Source organism: Pyxicephalus adspersus, chromosome 11 (assembly GCF_032062135.1).
Source record: "Pyxicephalus adspersus chromosome 11, UCB_Pads_2.0, whole genome shotgun sequence".
In the NCBI taxonomy this organism is placed as follows: domain Eukaryota; kingdom Metazoa; phylum Chordata; class Amphibia; order Anura; family Pyxicephalidae; genus Pyxicephalus; species Pyxicephalus adspersus.
In genome coordinates this window covers 40,875,128-40,897,876 of record NC_092868.1, presented here as the reverse complement: position 1 = coordinate 40,897,876, position 22,749 = coordinate 40,875,128, and the positions used below count along the sequence as shown (strand labels likewise).

At 38.1% G+C, this 22,749-nt stretch overlaps 1 protein-coding gene across 6 annotated transcripts in view; it reads left to right on the top strand.

Annotated features, from left to right (window-relative positions):
- The window catches only part of RERE (arginine-glutamic acid dipeptide repeats), a 199,129-nt gene that overhangs the window by 9,344 nt on the left and 167,036 nt on the right, over nt 1-22,749 (top strand). The window contains exon 1 of one of the 6 annotated variants that reach the window (XM_072426384.1): nt 12,512-12,622. The exons of the other annotated variants lie outside the window; for them this stretch is intronic. The gene's annotated coding sequence lies outside the window, so the exon portion shown is untranslated. Of the gene's footprint in view, nt 1-12,511; nt 12,623-22,749 lie in introns of those variants that run through there. 6 annotated transcript variants of the gene reach the window in all.

Genomic DNA, 22,749 nt, shown 5'->3' with positions numbered 1-22,749 from the left:
CTTTGTGAGTGATAGATATCCCCCAGATGTGCTCCAACAGCCATTGGGATGCATATTATGTGGGCTGGGTCACTACTGGTACCAATGGGAAACCTGCACTGAGGAACTTTAAGAGGAGATTTTGAGAAATGGCTAAAACCGAGCGAAATCATTGTGTTAAAGAGGAACTATACTCAAAACCGACCTTCAGTCCCGCAGGGCAGTCTGATTACTCTGAGGGTGTCTGGCATATGGTCCCGCGTCGTCCCCACATCTGTCTTCTCTTCCAAGGTCTTCATCCTACGTCATCCGAACCAGATTCGAGATCGGTTTACGTAGGATGAAAAAAATATTGCCGATCGCACTGCGCATTCGGCAAATTTATCTCTTTGGGCAAAAAGGCTCCTTCTGGGCATGCCTGAGATGCTTGGGCATGTGTAGGAGTGCCCAGGAGCCTCCTGGGATGTGTGACGTAGGTATCTTGAGAGGCTTTGCGCTCCCATTCATTCTTGACCACCTAGGTGGCTGAGAATTAGGGGGCGGTGCTGCAGCTAAAAAACAAACAAAAAAAACCCAGAATTTTTACCCAGCATAAAAGGGTTCTCTACCCTTTTATGTAAAGTGAAAATACTGAGTATAGGTACACCTTAGGTATAGCCTGCAAATGCTCTGCTTGATTATGAACATTTCCAAAATCAGAGGTGAAGTTTTAAAAAGTGTAATATTTTCCCTTTATTGATCAGCTTTCCTAATATTTGATTTTATGTTAAAAGTACCTGTATTGTGTTACTGTGTGAGGTTGTCATAATAGAGGAGCAGGACTTTCCTAATGCCAGGGCTCCCACTCTGATGTCTGGTGGGGTAATAAGTTTTTTTTCTCCGCAGAATGGATAAAGCAGGGAGATCTTCTCCTGCAGGTCCTCTGGTAACTTTTCTCTCTAGCATGGTTAACTGTCAGGCAGCACAGTACTAACATAACTAAATCTCACTCCAAATCTTTTGAAACCAGCCATCGAAGAAGGCACAATACATTAGATGATATCACATTGCAGATATACCACGGTTACAGAACATCGGTCTGGGCAACACATTACTATTTTTCAGAAGTAACTTAAAGCCCAGCTAAACCATAATTGAATAAGGTAAATTCTCAAGCATAATTAGTGTAAAGTATAAGAATTGTTGGAACTGATTTTTTTTTTTTTTAATAACCCCTTATGAAGCTATGCTTTTCGCTTTGTCACCTATCCACACACCTCTCTTCTTTTATTTTTCTCTTGCTCACCACTTACTTGCTTCAAACTACAAGTCGCATCTACTTGTCTGTATGCATGCTTTCTACTATAATGCAGAGAGCCTAGGAAATGTGTTGTGGCATATATTTTTCCTACATCAGGCCAATGCCACTTATCAACCTGATTCTCATCTACTTGTCCATCATCCAAAATTGTTTTATCATGGCTGGGTGCTGCTTGGGTAACTTTTTGTTCCCTGTTCCAGAGCAAGTCTTCACTTTTTGAGTTCATGTCCACTTTAAGGTATTGCTTTCTTTCAAACTGAATGGTCTGCTTTTATCCCCTCCCCAGTTTAATGGCTTCCTTCTCTGTATTTTAGCTCATTACAAAGGTTTATTTTTAGTGACTTCCACACACTTTCTTCACTCATCTTACTATGCTGGACGATAGTGTCTATATTAGGCGAACTCCTTAGTGACTTTTTACATTTGCAATTATTACATTTTAATATTGATGATCCTCCTCTTAGAGGCATGTTTGTGGCTCACTGCACAACACTCTATATATTTGGAGAATTGGCATATTTATACCGCTGCAATTGTTTGTTCCCTCATTGATGTTTATTTGTTTAACTGCGTTCCTAAAGAATATTGTATGGAAGACGGCATTCCTTGATTAGACCATTACATAGGTTAAAGTTGTAGCTATTTAGAAAACTGTTTTTTTTTTTTTAATTTGTGGAAAGTGGAACTAAACCTGTGATGCTGACCTGTCTCCACTTCCATCACCAGGTGCTGCCTACTTCCTTTTCTTCCTGTAGGTGATTTACGGCCATCTTAATTGGACGGACAGGGTTGATGTAACTCCCAGTTGTTTGTTCATTCCGGGCATGTGTAAGGGGAAGCCAGGATTGCTGGGTGTTCTAGAAACTAAAGCTTATGCTGCACATGCGCAGTTCAGCTTTGTGCCAGAGACCTGGGAAGAGTTATTACAGAAGGGACAAGGCAATTCTGCAATAATGACCTGCCTGAGTGGATTCCTAAAAGTGGAACTTTAATTCCACTTTAATGATCGTTGTGACAAAATGTTGTGTATTTTGTATGTCTTATGATGTGACATTGAGGACATCAGCAACAGGTTTGTGCTAGAACTACGTGATGTGAAAATACACTTGATTACATCTATAATAGACATATTTGGGTCATGTATGTCAAAAACAATTTTAGGTCAAACTGTGGTCCCCATACTTTGAAGGTAATGGTATACATTTTTTGGGTTACTTTCTGATGTCTTTGATAGTTGCACAATGTTGTTGCTTTCTGTGTTTGGTTGCTTCCTGTAGTATTTTGGATTGTTGATGGGGGATCAGCCTGTAAGGTTGGTCGGTGAATGATATCTTTTGTATTGATTTTACCAATATTAGTAATGGGATGAAAATGTACTTGGCTTTATTGTAAGCATTGGCAGGTAGGTTCAGGTGGCTATTCATTACTTCTGGAACAGGTAGATTTTTAGCATGTGTAAATGAATCTGTGTCTTTTAATAGACAAGGCTGTGTCAGCTGTTTTATTGTTTGTTTGAATGGAAGTATCCATTAAAAGGCTTTACTCATTTGTGAATATTAACCGTTGCTCTTTTTATAGTTTATTTCCGCTTGGATAAGAGAAAAGCAGATGACATTTTCTACTTGTAGCGTTGCTTGGTGAAACTTTTATGCTGCAGGTTATTGTGGAACTGGTTTGCTTTACAGGCTTGTGACAGGCAAGTCTGCCTATAACTAGCAGTTTATATTTGTTTTATGTCTTCTGCAAACACAGTAAGTTTGGCATTTTGCGGATGTCTGATTTGATCTAGACGTTCTCTAAGGGTTGTTCAAACTAAAGGTGGCCCGCACCCAGCAGACATAGCTCGGCACTCTTCCTTTTTCCCAGCACCTAGGTAGTCTTTCCTGCATGGATAAAAAAATAAATTTCATTGTGGCTCGTGCAGTTGTAATTTGGTTGTGTACAGACATTAGCGGCTGGAAAATAGATTTTCATCTATGCGCACACTGCCAAGCCTCACCAGATTTTTCAGGGCAATGTTAATGGGTTGTTCTAATAGCCTGCTGCTAACACGTTCTAAGCAAGAGCCCCCATAAAAACCTTTAATAGCCGCGGGGTTGTCTGATTGGAGCTTTCACAGGCTTAAGAACCCCTTTCCTGTCACCTTGTGACAATGTTTGGGCCCTTTGGTGAAACTTTTTAAGTGCTTAGCACTGAATTGTCGTAAGAAAGGGAGCGATTCACACCCCCCCATAGCTGCATCTGCCAAGGCTAGGAGAAAAAGACAGGGCCAATGATATAAGACTTAATTATAGCGGATTGAGGCATTGACCAAATTACAGGTCTGCTTTAAAGGTGCCCATGTAATTATTTAAAAAACAGTGCAGCAAATCTCGTCTAACTTCTAAATGATAAGCTGTGACTGCAGGTGCTTCTCTCTGCTTGTTGGAATTCATGACTCTGGTGGGTGCATTGGCCAAGTTTGTGGACTGATCTAGCATACTGTTGGATCAAGTCTCATGAATTCCTCCACCGATGGATTGGGAAGTTTTGCTGTTTTTCAGAATTCTGTGAGATTTTATTATATTTATTTTATTCTATGAAGGACCTTCACAGTGTTCTGTCCTACCATTGTTTTTCCTTAGTTGTCACATGCTTTCCATACAGACTACAGGCACCATGTACCAATGCACATTGCATATACATGTTCCACTGTCAGGAAACCATCCTGAGAAATTTCATGTAGCCTAATGTGGGATGTACACAGTACATGGATGGTTTTACATCTCTTTCCAGTGTTGGCTGTTTTTAAACTTGTAACCTGTTAAGGTAAAAATAAATGTCTGCCAATTTCCATTGTTTGTGTATGAACATCTGTCTCCTTATAACTGCAAGGGCCGGGTCTTGGTGTGTTACTGTATTTTTATTTTTTTATCTAAGACTCGATTGGCATTGCTGTCATTCCTTCTGCCAGCATTCCATCGGGGTTTAGAAAGTGCTTTGCCACAGGACCTTCCAGTAGAAGAATATAAAACTGGCTACTTAATACAGTGATCTTGTACGGGTGCCATGTGCAGGAATTAAGCAGTACAAAGCTTCCTTTTTTGTCTGCGCACATATTTTGGATTAACCCTCTGTAAGTCACAGTGGCCCAAAAGAAGCAAAGTGTATTGTCTGAGAGTAATGGTGGCAGTCTTTCATGCAAAACATATGGTGTTTGTGTGTGATCCCAAAACATGTTAGTCTAACAAATCTTTACAGCTATGCTGGTTTGTCTGAAATATGTTTAAACTGTGATCCATGAAATCATGTCAGAGATGTTTAGTGTAGGGACTCGCTGACGAAAAAGGCCTCCCCTACCTGTTAAACAAAAACTCATTCAGCTGTTAAACATATCTGTAGAATTCATTTGCTTTGCGTCAAAACTATTTTACACATTCAACTGGAAAAATGTGTTTTTTGAGAATGAAAAATATTCAGAGTCTTGCTGTTGCAGTGCTTGGGTTAATCAGCAGCTTCAGCTCAACCCAGTCAGTTTACTTCCTTGGCCAAGTCCAACAGAGGAGTATAATAATAATACCGGTAATAGTAAAGAGGAACTGTACTTTGAAAGCTCAAAAAAAAATAAAAATATTTTGCATATGCAAAAATGCACAGCGACAGCCAGTCTATCTTTTTCTGCATTCTCTTCATAGAGGTGGCCAACTTGGTAGAAGCTTTTGGACATCACTGGATATATTTTATGCTATCCATACTGTACATTTTTCCATTGTGGCAATATTAATTTCAAGGTCAAAACCTGTTCATTGTGCAAGGTGAAGGCTGGGTATTCAAAGTCCACTAAGGTATACCCTCAAACATAATTTACAAAATCTCCAAATTATTAATGCACTGTTAAGGTCTAATCTTCACACACTCCAGACAGCAACTACCCGAAAATGTGGCATGCGCTGGGACCTATTCCATGGCAGCCTTTCTCAACGTTTCAAACCCCTCTCAGGTTTTGGGTAACTCCTGCTATATTACATGTATTCATGGCTCACAGTACGTTAGTGGTGGTGGTTAGTTGGACAAATGCCTCTTACATTGCATCTTAGTGATTGCTCAATTTATTTCAAGTGGAAGCTTTGGCAGCGTTTGTAATAATAATAAAAAAAAAATCCACTGTTTTGAAGCATACTTCAACAGTGGATTGCAGCCACTTTTTACCCTTTTGTGGGTGAAGGTACAGGTGAAGTTGCCAATCCTGTTTAAAGGAAGTGTAAAAAGAAAAAAGTATTCTCGCATGATTGTGTTTTAATTTTATACAAGTTGACCTTATTTAGTTTGAAGTTTGTTTGATAGTGAACAGCTTCTACTTCAGTGTTCTCCCTTTAGTCGGGCGCACCACCCGGTTGTTTTTGGGTGGTTACTGATGAGTTTGGGTCACAATTCAGAGGGTGCCACCTACAATTTCTTCCCACACAACTTAAAAACATTTCTGGGTTGAGCACTGTACTCCTTTAGTATCTCAAACCCCAGGTTATGATTGGACACCTTATCACAGTTTTCACTAACAGGTTGTTTTAAAGGTAAAATCTGGAATTATTTCTTTTTTTTTTGGGTAGATTACATTAGTACTACTACTGTCCTCAACTCAATCATGGCGTGTTTAGATGTATAATGTTTCATGAAACATACCAGACATTTTATGATGGCGTTATAAGCACATGTTTCAATAAATGTAGAGTACATTTTTTTATGATTTGCTCTTAAGCTGTTATGTTTGCTTTGTGTTCCATTCTAGGAAGCTAACTGGAATTATTTTGGCTTAGGTTATTTTGATTGATCTTTGACTGGATAAGCACCTGTGTATACATACCTTTATGTATGCTCATGAATGGTGGATAGCATTCTCTATTAGACCCTGTACACACTGGCATTTGTTAATCTTGGTTTGTAAACACTAAAGAGCATGACCTTCAGCAGGCATTTACATAGCATTGCAGAAGCCCGAAACCCTTAAAGCACCTTCTAGCTTATTCCAGCTGTAGTCTGTGTGTGCTTAAAAAGATTTGAATGGGAATTCATAGTGGCTTTTTTTTATATTTGTATCATTTGAATCTGCTTAATATGACATACTACAAATGTTTGCCTTTTCCAGGCAGGATGTGCCAAAGAATTATTATTTTTAGCTAGTCTTGTGGTTTACACACATCTGCTAGGAGGTTGAGAGGTAGATAAACAGTCAACATATTTCCAAGTTCAGCAATGCATTGGCCCAAGTTTTTTTTTTTTTTTCCACCTCCAGATTTTCTGGTTGGGACAATGGTTTGGCTCCATCACCTTTGGCCAGCTAGATGGGAAGGTTATTCAGTAAAACCCAACCAAGTAGTAGCTGGAAGAGCTTTGCCAGGCCTGCGGTGGAAGGGTTATGTGAAGTGTGGCTGAAAAGAGTTTAAAATCTCTTGGCAGATAAAACCGTAAACATGTGTAAGGCAGTGCGATGACTTCTAGAAAGCTTCAGCAAGCATCAGAAAAGGTTTCAAGATTGCCTGCCAAACCGTGGGGAACATAATACTGCAGCCAACATTTTCATCAAAAGAAAACTCTGCTTTATAGTCAATGTAATTTTAAGTTTGTGGGTTTTGTGTGTGTTTTATATATTCTCATCCCAATAATCAAAAACAGGACAAAGGATTCCCATAGCACTATGGGTTAACTAAGGAATGGTTTATGATTCTAAATAGGCCTTTTTAACTGAAAATTGTATAGTAACTTTTTACCTTTCAGATCGTTAAAGTAAATCTAATCTTTTTGGCTATCTGTATGGATGACATTTTTCCCCACTGATGACCACTCTAATCTACTGTGAGCTGTTAATATAGTATTTATAGCAGGGGTTGTTTGAAGACCTGAAAGGTATTCCAAGGGTTTCCCAATGTTAAAAAGTTTGAGGGAGGCTGATTTCATCATTTGATCTGCTTCTTGAATGCTTTTGGTCAGCGTTCAAAGGCAAATGTTAACAAATGCCCTGGCTACAGAACATTTTTTAGCGGTAGTATATTGCTGTTAATTTATATTGGTTCAAAGAATGGAACATTTTCCTGGTCTTTACCAGTTAAAAGTATGTCACTGGCATTATTTTATCAGTAATGATGAGCATTCTATGGCAGCTGTGCTGCCAACATTTGAGTTGTCAGGCCTAGTTCCATTGCTGTCAGTGTTAGCAGTGAATGAGATTCCAATTCTGGGTATGTCAGACACTACAGAGAATGTTAAGGAGAGTGGAATTACAATTGGATCAAGATTCTGGATGCATATCTATAGCACAAAGGATAACCTTGCAAACAGCCCTGGGGATTACAGTGATTATTCTTTGTATGAATGTGAACACATTTAGGCATGTTGGATTTAGATTTCTTCTGTTTTAATGCACTTACAGAGCTTTCTAAATAATATGTGCTGGGCTTTGACAGTGCAGAGCAATCATTCTGCATTATCCAGTTGGCTCTGGTACTCTGGAAGGATGGAGGCTAATTAACCGTGTCAGGGTTTGCATCTGTAAAAGGCTTTGATTCAGCCGGCAGAGCTCCCATTTTACCTGATTCTGTGTGTGCCTTTCTTCCCTGCATACAAGAACACTTGAACCTTGCCAGAAATCTTTATCTTCCAGGGAATTTATTTGAAGACCAGCTAATTAGACTGCATGTAGTCTCTGGAAGAGCATGCATGCAGGTGACAGACAGCGTTTCTTTGCAATTTATGGATCCCAGTGTATACCTCCCTAAACCAGATATAGTTTCTACAGTTTTATCACCCGAGCTGCATAAATATGACTAATAATGTTTTGTTTCTGACTGATAAATAATGTATCTGGGTAAGTATGAAACTGAAAAATATATTGGTATTCTAGTAAACAATGATGTATCTAAGCACAAATCTGTGGTCCAGAAAGAAATTGTTTTAAAGTTGGTCTCTTAAGGTTTATTGCTGATTTTCCAATTTTTTTTTTCTGACATGTTTACCACTAATGTCAGTGGAATTGCTGAGTTTCTAATATCCCTATCAAGCATTGAAACTTGTTTATGGGCTGCCTTGGCCATGCATTGATTGAAGCTCAACTTCAAGGGAAATAGTAAAATACACAGTTCAAAGAATTTATAATTCTGTGCAATCTGTCTTGTGATTTACACACCTCTTAAATGATACACTGCAAAGACAGGCTGCATTTTACATCATCACCTCTTTCTTTTTAATTCTGTTGTAAAAGAAATCTGGCATTACCAACTTTGTGTAATCGACAGTTGGCCCAGGGAGTAAGTAGAAGTCTAATCCTTTTTCCTATATTGGTAGAGTAAGGAAAGGTGAATACCTCTTTATCCTATTGGATAGTTTGTGTTCTGTCCTGTAAAGACAACAGAAAGTAAAAGAAAATCTCAATGTAAAAGAAATCCCCTCCTAGATTTTACTGGAACAAGTATCTCTATTAAATTTCTTCTCTTCCTGTTTTGGTTTCTCCTCTCTTCCATTTTTGATGATGATGGTGTTTGTTGGGACAAAAAGAGGGACAGGAACAGAAATAAAACCTGATAGATGTACCAAACGCTTAACATTTCTCTGCGAAATCATAGTGTACTCTAATGGTTTCAGACCAAGTTCCTTGGGAGGAATTAGTCTTCACTTTTAATGAAACAGAAATGCAGCATATCAAGTTCAGTGAACAGTTGACTGGTGGTCAGGTTACATCGGGGGGGGGGGGGAAGGGGAAACCTTTTTGAAGCTTTTACGTTGTAAACAGACCTATTGGGGTATCTTGGTACCACCGCTGATTTTGTACTTCATCCCTCTTGTTTCCAGCTTTTCTTTCATCTGATCGTCTCTCTATACATACATGTATAGAAAGTGAATTGAACGAGTTAATGGAAACAACTCCTGATGCGGTGTATTTCTGTTCCTCCGTGGCACTGTGCTAAATTGGGCCTGTTTAGGATTAACTGAAATATATTGCAGCAGAAATAATGAATGCAGTGGATGGTTTTCTGCTGTTATCAAAATCCATTAACACGTTTTTCTGTGCTTGAACGCCTTTCATTGTTCATTTTTATGGTTCATGCCGAAGCAGTTTTAAGAAATAATATCCACTCTGCTGATGCAACTTTTTTCCCCAGCACTCACAAAACAATGATGATACTTCACAGGAGAATGTTTTTACTTTACATGTGGGTTTTAAAACAGTTGATGTGTTTTTTTATTTTTATTTTATTTTGCCATTTTCTTATGTTGTGCTTATTGTTATTGGGTCGGATTGTTCGAAAGACAACTCCTGATATCCCCTTGAAGTAAAAGGGTTTATATTTGTCTCCGTTGCCAACCTACAGTCTCTCTGCAATAATCTTCATCTGGCAAATGGAGTGTCTGATTGCTGGTCCAGGTGGTAAAGCTACATACACATGTCAGATGATTCTCGTCTGAAAATCGTGTCAGGGCTAGTATCTGACGAGAATCTGTCGCTCGTTCATGGATACATCCGTTGGGTTAGATACTCTTTTTAAAACTTTGTGAACTAAGGCTAAAGTAGAATTTTAGCAATTGAAAGGACATAATCTTGGAAAGGATGCGTGGGAACTCGGTCTTACAACGGTGAACTCGCATCCCTAAAAAAAAAAAAAAAAAAAAGTGAACAAAGTCTTTATTACCGAGTATGGAGAGATTTTTGTTTTCAGCAAGGACAAGAAAGCTTGTGAAACATTGTAAGTATTAAGAATTTAACTTCCATTCTGTAACATCTGGCTACTTGACCTCCTGTACCTAATTGAAAATCTTGCTGAAAAAACCTATTTTATAGGTTTGTTTTTTATAGTGAAAAGGTGTCAGAACCTTGGAATCAGATTTGGAGAATTAAAACATAGTTAACAGAATAGGCATAGCAATGTAGGTGTAAACCCATACTGTGATTGTTTCTGGGACGTCTAAATCCATGCCTTGCAAGTTCTGCAGGGGAAAATTCTTTTGAGTAACCTACATGGTGGCAGTACCTTTATTCTGGCTTTATATTTGACCTGCAGTGTCTTGTACTGTTGTATAAAACTTATTTTCTACTCTTTAGGAGTTTCTCACTGTATATGTTTAAAAAAAACAGGATGCTTAGTCCCGCTGTCCCACTGTGACCATTACAAGCCAGTCTTGGCCCAATCCTTGCATTCTCAATTAATTTTACATTACAGATAAAGCAACAGGAGCATCAATTCTGTGCTTGACTACTGTAATCGGAGGGTCAAAAAATGCTAATTTCCACACTGGAATCAGGGATTTAATTGTTGATTTACCTAGTGTCCACCCAAATATAGATGACTTTTAAATAGATTTGGCTTTGAACTCTTTGATTTGGATCTTTTTGTTGGTGTTTGTGTGATTGGAATAAGGAAGATGCATGAAAATGATGGCAGAGCAATGTACAAACACCCAATTCCTGCTGTGGCCCTCTAGTGGGCAAAATACAAATCTTTTCTGGATAAGTAATTCTATGTCTGTTTTAATGTATATGCTTTAGGGAAAATATCCCTTTTTTTTTTTTTTTTTTAATCATCATACCTTTTATAACGTTTTGATAGAATAATCACCCTTAATGCGATCATATGAGGTTATGTAGACCCCTTCTGTTACCTTAGTGGACATTGCTTAATAGGTAAAATCAGACCGCTATAAAATAAGATTTATTACAAGAAATAATTTTAAAGAAATATGTTTATAGATAGAATACACAGAAATATGTGCAAAGCTCCTACTATGTTGTCCATTCCTGTTTAATGCTACTTTAACCATCTAAAATTGCCTGTCAAACAATTCAAAGTAACCAAATGGCTCAAATGCAAAGAGCATACACGAGGGGCATTGACAGAGCTTACCTATCCTTGTAAAATATTTGATAAATAATGCAATGCATTCTAAATTCTGGAGGTGATCAATAAAAGCTAATGGACAGGATGTAGTAATGCAGATGCCTGCAGCTTTGAACTCTCGGATACATATGTATTATTGGTGTTTATAAGATATTTAAATTGTACCTTACGCAAAGCAGGTTGCCAGTTTTAGGTTTATGTTGTAGTTTTGCATTTGAAGCATGAGGTGTAAGTTGTCTTCCTGAAGACTCTAGTCCAGTCCTCCGTACCAAGGCAAAGTGAGAGTTGGATTAGTGGGCACATCAGACATGATATCCTAACACAGCCAGTAACTGTAGAGGCACCAGGATTCACACAAATCCATCTCTGTGCAAACGTGTAGGACAGTTTTTCATTCAGGATTCCATGCAAACTTAAGAGTTCTTCCAGCGGTTGCAGCTCAAGAGTTTTTGAGCAATGTGTGCCTCTCAGGTTAGTTAGTGACCCTGCCAGCCCAAATTCTTTTGGCTATCTATGACATTCTTCCCACTGACCACTATGCTAACATACAATGAGGTGTGAATATAGTAATTATAGCAGGGGCTTTACCAAAGACCTCTAAGTTATCCCAAGGGTTCCCCAATGTTAAAAAGGTCAGGAAAGGCTGATCCAAGAAATAGATGGGACCTAGAATGATGTCTAAAGGGAAAAACAAAGACGTTGCCAGGAAGCAATAAATACTGCTTGCACATTAGTAAGCATGCATAGAGCATACCATAGTATTTATTTAGTACAAATGTACATTGAAATGAAATACCCCCTAAGAAAATTAGTACAGTCATTCCAGTGTGACAATGCATTGATTGGTTGCTATGGGTTTCTGCACACCACTGCTTTTTTGCCCATGCTATTAAATAAAACCCCTGAGGTTGGCCTGGGCTTTTATGCATAACTGTGCAATTCTGTAATAATCCCATAGGGAACACGTTGCCGATGGTATGAAAGCTATTTAGCCGTGTAAGGATTGCCTGAGTCATATGTGAAAGTTGTTGCTGGCTTGTAAAGGAGAGGTTTGCTTTGGAGTAGCAGTGCTTTGTATGAATGTTTTCTCTCTTGAGACAGTAGGAAAACAGAGGCTAAGGAAATAGCAGGCAGGTAACGGAATCTGGCAGTTCTATCAAGCCTTTAACAGCATGAACAAGACTATTTCTGTAATACCAGCTCTGTGGCTTCCTGTTAACAGTCATTGAGGATATTTACACTAAATGTTTTCCTGTGGTAGAGCCGGCTGAAGCTAGAGATATTTCATATCTTACTGCCGTGGTAACATTGCTTGCATCTTTCTGGGTCGCGTGAATTTGTTACACTCCTGTAAATACATTCCTGCTCAAAATGTATTATGAAAGATGTCACTCTTTGCACCACGCAGTGTGTTGGAGGGGGGAGAAATCTGGCTGTATATTGTCTGAATCATAACATTATCCATCCTTCACTGCTGAAAAATGTGAGTGGAATGTTTCATTCTCCGGCTTTATCTCATCTGAAAAACCTTCATAAATTATATTTTGGTATGCATATAATGGATTATGTCAGGGCTAGGAAAATAGTACTGATTACTTGGAACCAGATGGCTAAATCTTTCTAAAGAGGGCTCTATCTAGACCTGAAAACTTGGTTTTGGATGGGAGTATTTGGTGTAGATGATTAACCCCTTCCTCCCTGGGTCCTATAGTGAAAACTTTGGCTTTGCTTTGCACTGAACTTCTTGGTTCTGCTCACTGGATATTTGCCATGTTTTCCCAAACAAGTCTATCAACCAGAGATTGGGGGATATCAGCATTACAACACTAATGGATGCTGATTGGGGCTATAAAGGGGTTGGCGGTGTATTTCTTAGTATAAACCAGTGCTTTGTCTACACCAGGGGGTTATCTCATGGGTTCAGTGGCTGTCAAATCAAACTAAAAATCCTATTTGTGAGAGGTGGCTCAACTCGATGCATTGAGGGATAGAAACTGACATGTTTGGGATTGTGCAGGTACTTCTGGGGTTACATGAAGATGTATGAACAGACCCCTCTTGGTGCCTAAATGTGCCTGTCTAGTTCAGCTTTATAGGTCATACTTAATGGCACGTGTACATTACTTTGGAGCATTGTCCTTTAATATGCTAGGAAGGACAGGGAAGTCATGGACAATATTTTGATGAAGCTATTGACCACAGCTAGATAGCTATTGTTTGGCTTTTACAGAGGTTTTAGGTGTGGTGGAACCAATAAACATTAAACAACCTAATTAGAAACATTTTCTAAAGCCATGTTAAACTGTCTCTGGTTATGATGACCAGGCTTTGTTTGATGAACATGGATCATGTTGCTTGTTAGAAGTGTTTGTGCAGCCTCTTTTTATTTTTTATACTCATTATAGAAACATTCTGCAGTAATAAATACGTGGTGATGTGTTTCTGTTGAAATAACATGATTATAAGATAATAGTGTTGCTGTTATTCAGAATTATGGGACCCCACTGTTCTGCTTATCTCCAGGAGAGGAATTAGAGGATGTAATATAAGATTTTGCGACACCGTGCTGCTTTCTATAACATAATTTATGAAAGTGCGAAGATGACTATTTGTATTCTGCAGTGATTTTGAATAAAAAGATGAGCAGTAAACTACAAGGGGTGTTCTGCTTTTAAACGCTTATAGATATGAGCATGACTAAAATCAGAATACAGTAATTGTGTGGTAGGCTTGATTTAATGCTTGAAATCGCTATTAAAAAAAAAAAAAAACTTTTTAGCTTTTATATAGCTAAACTAAACAATGCTTTTCCTGCTTGAAGGTCAAAGGCATAGGATAAATACCCATATTTCTAAAACAATTATTTAGGGGTTGTATTTAAAGACCCTCTGCTGGTTTAAGTAATTCTACCATTCTATTTAAAATTGTTAAAATTGACAAACATAACATTTTGGCCTGTGGTCTCAATGGAAATAGGAGGGCATGATGGAAACAAGTCTGATGTAGACTTAAATCCACATGTGTGAATGTGCTTGTAGTACAGCCCACCATATGGCTGCCTCCATCCTGCTGGTAAATCTGCCTGGTTATTGTCTTTGGTATTTACAAAAAAAAAAAAAAAAATCCTGGTGGCAAGACTTGCAGAAATATTATAGGCTTTGTATGGCTTATTAATATGATTAAGTCATAACTGCCACCAATGTAGAATATTTCCCTTACCCCCCCATTTTCCCATTTATCACATTACCTATTCTGGAATGCAGCGTTTGCTGCTGATGAGACACGGGCTGTTCTTGGTTATATGGATCTCCTGAGAGACCTACGTAACAGTCTTCAGCTTTTCTGCGTGTGAGCTTTTCAGAAACAAGCTGCTCTTCCATAATTCATCAGCTGTTATTTTTTCCCACTACTTTTGTCTTTCGGAGGTGTTAAGTTATTGTTGACAATGTTTTATGTTATTTTCCTTTCTAAACATAGGAATTCATAAAAGGCAGTGTCTGCCTTTTATTCTAGGTGTTTCATCCGTTTGATCTCTTGTGATGGCTCATTATTCCTCAGCACGACCCATGCGGCCGCCTCCTCAATAATGTTTGCTGTTAATGGCGTCATTGGATCTATAATGTGTTTAACCTGTTTGTAGCTGGATTTGGCTCATTCAGAGATTGACTTGCTACTGTAGATTTGAGCTCTCCAGTATTGTTTCCATTTCATTAGCGTTAGGCTATTGTTCTGTACAGGATTTTGTTCATTGTTTGTGTGGGTTTTATCTACTATACATGCGTGTGATTCATAACCTGGTCTTGTACAAGACTCGAGTGTATTCCGAATGGTATCCCTGTAAAATATTGTGTATTGTGTCTCCTCTGGTGTTTATGTATGATATATTACACATTTTTTTTAAATTTTCATGGTCATGATATGTGAGAATATTTTTTTGATAGGCAGCTAGTTAAAACTTAGAAGCATAGGTGCAGCCCAGCTTTCTCTGCTTAGTACTTCATGTTTTTATTCATGTTACTGTAGTTCACCACTTCACTTTGTCAGTAATCTACTTTATCCAAAAAACTCTGTGACACACAGGAGCCCCATCCCCCCCCATAAGAAATTTCTCATATCCCCTGGATAATGGGGTGACGAGATTTACAATGGTTACATCAGGTGCTTCATGGGTGTTTGAACACCGTAAGCCTCCAATTATAAAGACATGTTGATGTGTTAAGGTATTTTCTTTTTAGGAAGATTGCATATCATGCTCACAGCAAAGCATGGGGACTGAAAGAATATCTTTGTTATCGGGCTTTACTCCCTATACCAATTTCAGAATGAGCAATACAGTCTGCATCTCCATGTACCCCATGTTGGATCTCCCTGCCCTTTATAATGAAGTAAGCACCTTCAGAAGTAAGAGCACTGCAGGCTGTAATTAAATCCAAGGGAATCAGAATGGGGAGCAAATGTTTCAGCACATTGCTTTCTTTTTATGGAGAAGAATGTTTCCAGCAAGCTCACCATCTGGACAATATAGGCAATGTCGTTCCTCTTTGTTATATTGTTGCAGGGGGATAAATATTCTGTATTTCCTGCTGCTTAGGGGAGACAGATGTGCCTTGTTTCTTTTTTTTCTTCATTTTCTGTCTTTGTAACACTCCAAGCTTTTAAATGTCAGCTAGTGGTGACAGTTGATCTAAACCTTTGTCAGATTTGACAGACTCCATTTGTTGTCAAAATATAGCTTTACTTTAGGACTAAACACTTGTTAAAATTAGCAATGTTTTCCTGTAAGGTTTGCTATCTGAGTAAATGCTAGTCAGCAATAAAGGCATACTCTACCCATAAATTATATTTTTTTTTATGTAAGAAGGTTGATTATCTGTTTTTGTGGGCAATTCTAGTGAATCTCAGCATGTGCTCTGACAACATATTGAATATATTATGTGGTGCTCTCGTTCTCAGAGCTGATCTTCAATTAAGTTGTTTTGCCTCGCAGAAGACATGATTGATAGACCACCTTTCTACTATGTTAGGGGTATAGGATAAAGAATCAGAGCTGTGAACCTTGGCAATCCACTTATACAACTTTTGCAAAAATTTGCAAAAACCTTTTCTCTCAAATTTACTTTCAAGAGACTGTTCACCTACCCATCTGTGGAAGTTGTTCTGTTACCACTTCACAACCATGTTTCATGAATTGTGGTTCTATAGGAGGATCTTGCAAATTGAATTGTCATGCTTAAGATTCAGCAACAAGTTAATGTAAGAAATCCACAACTGTTAGAAGAAATATTAAAAAAATAAATAAACAACTTTCATGGTTTGAACTTTACCAAAGACCACAAACAGATATGACATTGTGTGTGTGTGTGTATATATCTCCAATGCCGTAACTGCATTACGGCATTGGAGATATTGTATTTCTCATCTATAAAGCTGCACAAAAGTGTGTGTGTGTATATTTATGTATGTTTGGGAAAGGTCGTTGTGAAAATTTCCCTCTTCCCGTGGTGGTTTTTAGATGTTTGCTGAAGATGTTCTAGATCAGCCATTCTCAACCCTTATCGCAGGAATAACATTAAAAAAAAATTGTTCAGGTCTTCACGGAGCCCCTTTCATAATTGCTATGTACACAACTTATAGCATATTAACATGGGCCTCAGTGGGAAGAATACCTTTTTACATGGCTGGTCAGTGGGAAGAATTTCACCCTTGCAGACCAAAAAGATAATTGGTGTTGGTAAATGACCTGGGAGGTGCTCAGGAGGTACCCTGGTTGATCCAATGATCTGTATACTCCGCCACCATAAATGTTGAATATACAATGAGTTTGAAAAATTATTTAACTAGTAAAATGATGGTTAAAATGCCTAAATGGTGCACACTTTATTTACAAATTCTCCTTTTTCTATATGTTCAGGTTGGTATATTTCACATTCTTCTGATATATTTCACAGATAACACAATGACATTTTACAGAACCCCCACCGTGTCCTGAAAATCCATCTAACAAACTCCAAATGCATTCAAGCTGCAGTCTAATCAATGATATTAATCTGCTAGAGGAAGGGTTTTATTTTGTCTTCACATCACATACAGGGATTTATTCACGCTCCAGTTTTAGCTGCCAGCATCCAATAGACTGAGCGGCTGATGGAGATGATTGATGGAGGAAATTTCCAAGGATGACACCATTGCATTGCAGATACATTGAATCAAAACTGAGTAGTTGTGTAGATCCTCTATCCTCCACCTGCTAATGGTGAGCAGTGTAAACGTGCAGCCAAAGGTGCATTCATGTCTAGGCATGACTTAGTCTTGTTCATGAAAAACCTGCTTGTTGCATTTTTTGTGCTGCTTACTGGGGAGGGGAGGGGGGGACACCTTTCATTGAGATAAATTATAATGTATGTTCATGTGTGACTGTGGGAAGGCAGGTATACATTGTGTTTATCTCCCTATGCTGTTTTCATTGCTGTTGTGATCAATTGACTACAAGTAAGGTATTATGATATTTTTTTACCATTATATCTAATTAAATTATCAGTTGTGACTTTAGTCTTTTGAATTTGATATACTTTTTTGATTTAAACAAAAAAATGCTTTGCCTGATCAATTTTTGATCTCAATACAGAAGTTAGTTTTTGACTCTTGGAGTTTTTGTTTTGTACAGACTTTCCCAGTAATGGCTTTATTGCCTGCTGATCATGGCATAGACCAGTTATACTTTTTCCTCTTTTTGTAATAACTTTTACTAGAATAATAAACTTGTATGCTCAAAGTGTATGTGAACCCAAAAAATAAATCTGCAAGTTTGTCAGTGTTCAGTGTCACATTTTAATTTTAGGATGAACAAGTGTTTATAAAATTTCTTTCATGCCAAAAAACCCTACACCACTAGATTTATATATCGGAAAGGCAGCTATTTATTTACAGTGTTAGTATTTAGTTTGATTATGTGTACAAATAAGTACACCCCACATTGACTTTTTAATAACACATTTTAAATACATGCAAACTTTAGAAAACACACCAATACATAAATAAAATAGAACATTTTCCTTAACAAAAATATCTAAAGATATATAGAAGTGTACTACAGGAAGAAAAAGTGCATCATTGGCTTCAGAAGCTGGTATTGGCCCCTTAAGTGGAAATGGTGTTTAATAGGCATTTTGCATAATGGCCCTCCAGTCATAATCACTGATGAAATTAAAATCTGGGCTTTTGATTTTTTTAAACCCTTTCTTCCCATCTGTTACAAAACAAAATTTGGGGATGTGTGTTTTGAGGAAGACCAGGATGTGAGACAGGCGGAGATACAAGCACATTAGTGGGGTCTGAGACCTGCCTGGAAGTAGGAGTACAGTACTAATCTGACCCCAGAACAAGCAGATTTGATGGTGTTGACAGGACAGAATGGTTTTCCTGTTTTAAACAAGTAATGGTATTGTACTTGCAGTTGGGCTTTGAGCAGGAAACCATCCTTGATCATAAAGATCAAATCCCCTAATTAACACATCATATATCTGATTTCTTTCTGTACAGAAAATTATGTAATTTGTTGAACAGTCTGGGCATTTTACTAATTGAGCTGGTTGTTATCTTGTGCTAGTTTATCAGAATAGTTAATTACTTGGTGACCTGCAGCAGTTATGTAATGCAAAGTGACCGTGCCATCTGCATCAATCTAATTACCTCATCTCTTTGGGCTGCATTTGATGGTCACCTGCTGAGGTGACTTTTTCCCTTCTACAGATGCATCCAATTTAATTATTCAGCTTTGGCTTGAATCTGTAATTTTTGTCACTTGTTTTCAAAAAGTTTTAAAGTTTATTTACACCCAAAAGGAACATCCCATATTATGCATCTTACCAGTCTTTTTGGAAGGAGATGCCATGTGTTTCTGGTAAGATCAGCAAGTATTTTTCTTTTAACTTCTCGTACAGATATAACAAAATACTTTCAGTGAAATATTAACAGAACTAAAAGAACCAAATAAAAGCAGATTACCTTTAAAGGGTATCTAAACTCCTTTAAAACAAACCGCTATGAGATTCAATGCCATCATTAATTTATGTGAATTTTTATGCACTTGTAAATGTCAAATTGTCCTGGTTGTGAACTGTTGAACTTGGGATTCCTTGGGCATAACAAAAATTGCAGCATGTGCAAACACATCTTAAAGCAGAACTAAACCTGCACAACTCTCATATCCATGGTCCATCACAGCCAACAGAACTTTATTTTATTTGTACAGACGTGGAAAACTCTTCACTAGATTTTTGCTGACTTTGGGTGTAGGATGTGTTTCAGTTTTTGAGGTATATGTCCTCTCTCCTGCTTTTTAATGCAGGTTAGGAAATGAAGGCAACACAAACTCTTTAATGCTTGGTACAAACATTGGACAGGGTGTTGCGCAGAAAGCTAATCCAATCCACTTACTAGCTGAATACATAGGAACTGCATGAGTATATTATCTGCAATGTGTATAGGTTTATTGCTGTTTTGAACCCCTTTAACGCATTGGCTTTGTCCCAGAATAATTCTGTTTTCCTTACTGGTAACGTTCTGTCTCAACGTTCTCATATTTACGTGCTTTGTAGAGAATTAAACAAATTACGGTACAGGCACCTATCCAACTGAAATTAATTTTCTGATTTAAAGCCTTTGGGGAATGAACTGTTTATGCATGACAAACGTTTCCTCTGGAACTGCTGTAAATCTTTCCGTACCATAATTTTTCTCTTCTGTCAGAGATTTCTAACTCTGTTCCTCTGCCGCCTCCTTGTTTGCCATCTTTCAGTACATAGAGCTTCAAATCTGAAAAGAAAACTCTTTTCTCCACATTTACATTCAGACCGAGCTGTTTAGCAAAAGTGACAGTTATGAGGGTTGGAGAAAAACATTGAAAACTGCCAGGGCTGCTTACAACCTTCATCACCATTTTGTTTGTGATTTACCCCCCCCCCCCCCCACCCCCCAAAAGAAAAAAAGTATTGCTGTATTTGTTTAAAAAGTATTTTTAGTTATGTTTTCTTAATGTAAAGCTGTAGTTTATTCTGTTTTATATTTGCCTTCTCTCATTCCCCCTTAATCAACATGCTAAAAAATATATATAAATAAACCTTTGTTTCTGTTAACTAATGTATTTTAGACCCGGTGACTTTAATATCTTCAATGCAATATAGGCTTGGCTTGTGGGATGGGGGGCTATTAGGGTGCTTGACATAGTTTCCTGGAAACAGGAAGCAGTTGTAACCCCCATGTGATGCTCAATCTCCTAAAATTGCTCCTCTTCCACCCCACAGCAGCAAGACTAATGTCAAGTCTTTAGCTTTCCATACACTTTTCAGGCAAACAGTAACTGCAAATACAGTTGTGTAATATCTAGAAATCGCCTGGATTTTGGTCAAAAGCAGTAAGGTAGTGTATTGAATGAATTCACATAAAATAAAATCAGTTTTGATATAAAGCAGCTGGATTCACCAAATTTGATTGCAATGAAAAGAAAATGTGGTTTTAGTCAACGGTAAGGAAATGGATTGAAAATCACTCAAAAAGTAGTTGCTTGTCCTATCAAAGTACTGAATGTAGGGATATTGTAATCATAGCGTTCATCAAGTCTGTACTGATCATGTACATTACCATAACACACAGCTGTCTGCATGTCATGCATAAATGTGCAGGGTTCCCTTCACTCCTAATGGCACTGGAAATGCCCCTTTCCAGCTCACTAGACTGCAACATTTGGCAATGTACTGATGTGCGTCACTGTAATGTGGTGCATTGGGTTACCCCTTGAAACAATTAGGTTTTTGAATGAAATGTCCATCCCATATTAAGACCTCTGTGAGCTATAGTGGGATTAGACTCTAAGAGCAAACTATTTTCTGATTTTTAGACTGACATTTTTTTTCATTTCATAATTGAATAATGGCATTTGCCACTTCTGTGTACTCCATATAGAGAGGCTACCAGGTAGGATAAACACCTAGTTCTGCATATAGGTAAACTGGACATCATCTGATAGTTGGCACAAACCTAAAACCAAGTTTCTGAAAGCCAGTCCACCCAATCTATTCTTTATTCTCTCCTCCTTCAATACCCATTAGGCACTATTCGGATAACTATACATTTCAGTTGTTGCCAGTCTGTCCATAATGGAGGCTTATACCATAACATTGATGATATGAACCACAAATGTCCCAGATTTCCTAGTGTGACACCGCGCCCCCCCCCCCATATTTTTCTTGGTGTCCTCTATATAATGTGCAAAAAACAAGGAAATAAAGAAAATAAGCTCCTTTCTATCAGGCGTCTTTCATGTAGGCTACCATCTGACTGCAGTTGCCTGATTTGACTTTCTAATGTATCTGTAATGAATCTTCTGGGAAAGCAAAAGATAGAACACACACTCTACAGCTCCATTGTAACTGCATCCGTAAGACGTTGATGCCGCTGATTAAAAAGGTGGTTCTGGTGGTAGTAGTACGGGCACAGCACGATCATGTGTTGATGGCAAAAAATCTACAGGGAATTATCCTGTTAAGTGCCAAATACATGGAAAAGCTGTGCTAGAAAAATTCATTTGTTGTAGAACATTCCTTGTTCGAGAACAGTGCTGGCAAAAGCTATTTGATATCAGTGTGTTGTGTAAATATAAGCATTTAAAAATTAGTATGCCAGTGTAATGTCTGGGTGTCATGAACACCACCACCACCAAAGTATTTCTTATAGATCATCCATTCAGCTTTATGGGTGGTACATTGGTGATAAAATGCAGAATGCAGCAACCCATATTCTGAGACCTTGTTATGGTGGATGGAACAGAGAACCTGGGCTGGCATTTCTATACTACTTGGTAGTTATTGTATTGTCTGTCTTTCTTCTACTTCATTTGGGCTTGACAAAGACTGCTTGTTTTAAATGTAATATCTCGATAATTGGCAAAGCAGATAAACTACAACATAAATGTATGTGTTGTGTTTTTCTTACTAGTGACATGCAATGTGATAACCTACTCTGTAGCAAGGTAATTGGGCATTTTATCCCGTTTAATCCCATTGGCTATGAAGGGCTCTGGGAAGCAGCGTTTTCTTGGCAGTAGTGGAACTGCTAATAGCACAGAGGTTTGACATTTAGAGCATTTCATTTTCTGTAAGCGTGTCTTTTCGTGAACTGTGCCATAAGCGTCTCAGCGCTCACTGGGCATGATGAACCATTCCATGGCAGATCCCATGAGGCTAGGCCAGGCAGAGATCTCGCTGAAACATTTTGTTGTAACCTTTTGCTGAAGCATATTTGCATTTTTAATTATGCGTTCTAAACAGTTTAAATTCAAAAAGAATGCTTTTTCTTTTTCATCTGCATGCACAGACCTTTGGAAAGCTGCCAGTGCATTGTAGTACATCAATATTTACGTATTTTAAAACGCATGTAGACCCTTAGGGCTCATTCACACTAGCATATTCAGTTTGTTTTTTTAAAACTAGCACACACTGCCATGGACGCTGGCATGTTGGGGAAGCACATTAATTTTCACCACAATGCACAGAAAATTGTTTGGGCTGCGTTTAAGTTTTACATTGCAGTGCATTTGGGCATCCATCAGGAATT